This window comes from Lampris incognitus, chromosome 6 (genome assembly GCF_029633865.1).
Source record: "Lampris incognitus isolate fLamInc1 chromosome 6, fLamInc1.hap2, whole genome shotgun sequence".
In the NCBI taxonomy this organism is placed as follows: domain Eukaryota; kingdom Metazoa; phylum Chordata; class Actinopteri; order Lampriformes; family Lampridae; genus Lampris; species Lampris incognitus.
This window is the reverse complement of record NC_079216.1, coordinates 52,816,137-52,822,136: the sequence shown is the minus strand read 5'-3', so window position 1 is coordinate 52,822,136 and position 6,000 is coordinate 52,816,137. Positions and strand designations below refer to the sequence as shown.

General features: G+C 39.9%; 1 protein-coding gene across 1 annotated transcript in view; it reads left to right on the top strand.

Annotated features, from left to right (window-relative positions):
* shank2b (SH3 and multiple ankyrin repeat domains 2b) overlaps positions 1-6,000 on the top strand; it is a 251,559-nt gene that overhangs the window by 198,249 nt on the left and 47,310 nt on the right. The gene's annotated exons all lie outside the window — the stretch shown is intronic.

Sequence of the window (6,000 nt, the reverse complement as noted above, 5' to 3'; positions counted from 1 at the left end):
TAGAATGGTGTGTATATTTGTTTGTCAGTCAGTCTGCCAGTTTGTCTGTCTATTTATAAGGATCGTAGTGAGGCTTCCACTGATCTATGATTCTGAATAATATTACTTTCTGTGAGCAATGGCTATCATGCATATCCAACCAGAAGGTATGGAAAATGTCTTTGAAAAGTCATGGAAAAGATATTTCCTAAAAAGAGTTGGAACCCTTTAAAATCAATTACATTTTCCAAGCAATAATATAGAAGGAATGTGGTTCATTTTCGTTCTGTATGCCCTGTCCAGAGTTTTATGATTCCTATTAGGGTACTTTACAAGCCTAGTTTGTCAGCATAAAATTAAGTCTGTAATGGCTGAAATTGTAATGTAGTGTCAAGAGCCAGTTAGTGCAAGTGGGTGACTCATGCTGCCTTTCTACTGGTCGAGGTGATTTATATTGGGGGTGGGTGATACACACACACACACAAAAATGATAATGTCCCAGTATTTTCTGGTATTTTGATGGCAATAATTTGATGATTATTTTCACTTTTATGATTAGCAATTGAGCTGGTGTTGTCTGAGCAGGTTTTTGTGCTGGCAGGTTGGGTATTTTGACAGGCAAAACCTCAAATTCTTTGCATACTCTTCGTTTTCAGTGAATACCACTGCATTTAACACTAAGAGTATCACTGAACTGAAATATAGGCAGAGCATTTTCACAAAGCTGAATCCTGAAGCAGTTTTGCTTCTTGTGTATTTTTTTTTCCTGTGGCCACCAGCTTTGTGACAGAGGTCCAGGCTCTAGTTCATTTGCAGTCAGACTGCTGCAATGCACTTCTCGCTGGTCTCCCAGCCCATGCAAACCAGCCACTGCAGAGAATCCAAAATGATGCTGCATGCTTGGTTTTTAAACTACCTCATTGTGCACGTCACTCCTGTCTGTGTCCTTACATTGGCTACTTGTTGTTTTCTACATAAAAGTGAAAACCCTGGTGTTGGCGCTCTAATCAGTTCAAGGAACTGAACCACCATATATGCAATCCCACATTAATATTTAATCCCGTGCTTAAATAAATAAATAAACTTTATTTGTATAACACTTTTTGAAACAGGGTTACAAAGTACTTAACCGAAAGAATAAAACATATTTAAAAATTGCACACAAATAAAACATTGTAAGAGAATAAAATAGAAAGCACTAACAAATAACACAAAATAAGAACAAAGGGGAAGAGAGCAATTTGTTAGACAAAACAATTACAAGAAATAAAATGAATTGAAATAAAATAAAGCTACTGTAAAAAGCTTTTACATAAGCGTTATGAAAATAAATTTAAATGATGTCATTGATTTTGCTAGTCTGAGATTTTCAGGCAGGGATTTCCACAACTGAGGGGCCCGGAAAGCAAAAGCCTGGTCACCTTTGATGATAAGGTGTTTTAGGAACAACCAGGAGACCGCTACCCAAGGATGTCAGGCTACACTCAGGCACAAAGGGGATTAACAGATCTGAAATGTCACTGAGAGCCTGAACTTGTAAAGCTTTAAAAGTTATCAATAAAATCTTAAAATCAACTCTAAAAACTACAGACAACCAATGAAGAGAGGCAAGGGTGGCTGTAATATGGTCTCAACTCCTGGAGTTAGCTAAAAATGGTTAAACTTAAAACTTTTGTACCAGCTGTAGGTGGGAAGTGGCTTTCTGACTCAGCCCCAAGTATAGGGAATTACAGTAATCAAAATGTGAAGAAATAAAAGCACGGAAAAGAAATGAAGGACCTAATTTTAGTGATGTTTCTCATCTGGAAAAAACACGATTGTACAACTCTTGTTATTTGGCCATCAAAAGAGAGATTAGGGTCAATAATCACCCATATTATGGGAAGCAAACTTAACATTGGTGGACAGGCTGCCAAGATTAGACTACTGAGAGCTGATAGCATTTGGGAGGCCAAATAGAAGAATCTCGGATTGTGCTTCATTAAACTGGAGGAAGTTCTAAAACATCCAGCACTTAATGTCAGTGAGGCACGACATGACATGGACCGAGTTACCTGCCTCACCAGGCTTATAGGACATCGAGCTGATTGTCATCCGCATTGCACTGGAACTGGACATCGTGTTTACAGATCATATCCCCCAATGGAAGCATGTAAATTGAAAATAATAAGGGATCCAAAATTGACCCCTGAGGAACACCACAAGAGAGGGGTGCAAAAGAGGAAGGGGCTTTGCCTATAACAGAAAAACTTCTATCAGTGAGATAGGAGCGAAACCAATTAAGAGCTGAGCCCCTGATGCCAACCCATTTTTTTAAGACAGTTAATTAAAATAGTCAGCAGAACAGTCACCAGAATCAGCAGAAAGCAGTAGATCATTTATGACCTGGACAAGAGCTGTTTCGGTATTGAGTAGAGCACAAAAGCCTGATTGGAATTCCTCAAAATTTTTTTTATTGTTATTCATAAAAGAGATTAGTTGTGAGGAAATGCTCTTTTCTAGAATTTTTGATAGAAATTGTAGTTTGTAGAATGGCAGCATCAACTGTCTCAAATACATCTCCCAGGAGCCTGGTAGGGATGCCTCCCTAAAGGGCATGCAGATTTCATGTGGAATATGGTATCCTTTGAGGATGACAGATGCGCCCAAAATGGGTTGGCAAGGCAGGGGGATCAGAGGAGATGCAAAGGGTTCTGGACACAGGGGAAATCTGCTGCCTAATCCTCTCTATTTTATTTATAATATAATTGAGGAACTCATTACATTTTCCACTGAAGGCTTCTATTATCTGACTGGAAGGGGGATTGCGCACTAAATCAATGGTCTGAAATAGGACCCAGGGATTGTGACACTGGCTAGAAATTAGGTTAGAAAAAATAGCAATCCCTGGCATTTTTCACAGCACTCTGATATGTTGATATTAACCCTTTGAGTGTCTAGCGAAACCACAAGCTTATTCTTTTTTGACTTGCATTCCACTTTTCTGCATTGCCTTTTAATGTCCCTTTGTATGGTCATTAATCCAAGGCAGGGAGTTCTGTTTCACAAAAGGTACAGTAGACTCAAGAATATTCAAGCAGTATTCATTAAAATTGGAAACTTACTCATCAGTGGCATAACGAGGTTGCTTAAAAGCACTAGGGGAAGCAGCTGAGAGGGTCTGGCAGAAACACTGAGCTGAGTGTAAATTGAGAGAGCAAGAATGGATGGAGGTGTGGGGCTGAAGTACAGAAGGAGGGAGCTGGGTCTGAAAAATAACTTCTTTATAGTCAGAGACAGGGATGTCTAGCAAGTGTAAATTATCCAGAGACAACCCATAAGACAGCACAAGGTCAAAGGTATGACCCTTGTTGTGACTAGAAACTTTGACACTGAACAATATTAAACAGTTCAAAAATATGAATAAAATCAGGGGTCAAATAAGGAATGGGACAGCAAATATAGATGTTAAAATCACCAAGAGTGGATGTCCGGGTAGCGTAGCAGTCTATTCCATTGCCTACCAACATGGGGATCCCAGTTCGAATCCTGCTGTTGCCTCCGGCTTGATTGGGCATCCTTACAGACACAATTGGCCGTGTCTGCGGGTGGGAAACCGGATATGGGTATGTGACCTGGTTGCTGCACTAGCGCCTCCTCTGGTTGGTTGGGGCACCTGTCAGGGGGAGGGAGAACTGGGGGGAATAGCATGGTCCTCCCACGTGCTATGTCCCCCTGGTGAAACTCCTCACTGTCAGGTGAGAAGAAGTGGCTGGCGACTCCACATATATCAGAGGAGACATGTGGTAGTCTGCAGCCCTCCCTGGACTGGCAGAGTGGGTGGAGCAGAGACTGGGAAGGCTTGGAAGAGTGAGGTAATTGGTCACAGATACAATTGCGGAGAAAGATGAGGAAAACTTTAAAAAAAAAATCACCAAGAGTAAGAACTCTGTCATCAGTTTGGGGCATTATAACTGATAGTAAATCAGAAAATTCTTGAATAAAACCAGCGTTTAGTCTTGGCGGTCTGTAAATTAAAACACACAATAAAGGGGCCTTACCCTTTAAAATAAAGCTAGGAATCTCAAAGAAAGCAAAACTACCAAGAGAAATTGGGGAACACTTAAAAATGTCTCTATGAATGACTGTTATACCACCCCCACAACCGGACAGTCTAGGCTGATGGAAGAAGAATAAATCTGGGGGGGAGGTTTAAATTAAAGGGACATGATCACTAGGACTTGGCCATGACTCAGCGATAAGAAAGAAGTCAACGTTGTTTGATATAACATCTTGACAAATAAAAGTCTTATTTACAAGAGACCTAACATTGAGAAGGTAGAACACAACATCAAAGTGGACATGGGACCTTGGACAGGGTCACAATTTGAAGGCAGTGGTGAAACATTTTTTAAACAGAGGATATTGCAGGTGTTATGATTAGAATGGCCTCGGTGACATACGTTGGTGACAGTAATAAGAGTTATGCTAACAGAGGGTCCAGTGAAAACTGGGACTTGAGAAGGGTGGGATAGGGAATTGATATGCAAATCAGGAGAATGGGGCATATAGCTATTGTATTCTATCCTTCCAACTGGTCACAGGGTCTGCAAACTGGAGGTGAAGTTTGTAACTAATAGTTAATCTATTAAAGGATAATCTTCCTCTCAACTGTTCCCTCATGGTTGAGAGGAAGATTGTCCCTCTTACTTGACCTCTTACTTGACCTGTTTTTTCTACCTCTGGTGTGCCACTATCTGTTCCCTCTACCAAAGTGACTAGCTTGAGGTCCACACTTATCTCACCTGGCCAAACAAAGATAGAACAAACTCCCAGTCTCCATCAGAGCTACTGACTTGTTTAATTCCTTAAAGAAAGGCCCACCTCAATTCTTAAAGTGGTCACGGGTGACACTTTGCTATAAAATTGTATTGGTGCTGACTGTTATTGTTATTGTACCCATTCTTAAACACAATAGCTATTGAGCTCTTTTCTCTAATTGGACTAAATTTGCCTATTGTTCAGCCTTGTGGCAATGTTAATCTACTTTGTATTTTCATAATCCTATTCTTTGCCCCTTGATGTGCAAAGGTGCACCTACACTAAATGCACTTGACATGGACTCTTGTCTATGATATAATTAACTATGGAGCACTCTATGATGCCAATTGATAGCATTCACATTTATCTGCTAATTGCTGACTCTGTTCGAGTAAGTATTAAGTGTAAATGTAGTTTTCTATTCTGTCTGTTAATTAATTGAGCTGACTTATTGAGCCAGCTCTAAAAGTAACCTGATTTGACGGCTAGATACCTGGCAAGTGTTAAAAACTTGGCTCCAAATTTGTCATGAATAATTTGACTCAATGGTTACCTTTTCACTTCAAAAAGAAAGTTTTTTTTGATTGTTCCAGATTCTTTCTACAAAGTAAAAGATGATCCAGCATTTTCTGATAAGGACCCTTAAAGTGGAGTGACCTGTCCATTTCACATAACCAGATTTTGCAAGCTGGTGCTGAGATTTGAACTAATTGTCATGGCCGCTTCTCTACCCTTCAGGTCACTACCCACCCCACACTGACCCCTAACAATACCCTCCCCTCTCTTGCTGGTGTGTGTGTGTGTGTGTGTATGTGTGTGTTTAAGTATTTACATTATGTAGAATTTATAATTTACATTAAATTCCAATTTACATCATTCATTGGCTTGTGCAAGTGATGTTATTTTTTTAATTCCTACTTCTGCAGTGGATAATGCAGGTATGCAGCACACTATATGGAGCTTATATCTAAGTAGACCAGAGCTATTACAACTCCTCTCTGTTCTCTCTTTGTTCCTCTTGATATATTCCACCAGAGTGTGAATTGGGACTTCAGCCAGTCTTATAAGATACACTTCAATAATAAAAGGCGAAATCTGAGTGCAGTTTTTTTTTTTAACAAGAGGAGAAAACAGAAATCCGATGCGTATATTAGAGTGTGTTCGTATATGCTTCCTCATACCGGGGCTGGAAATGGGTCAGCACACATAAAATTGTAACTG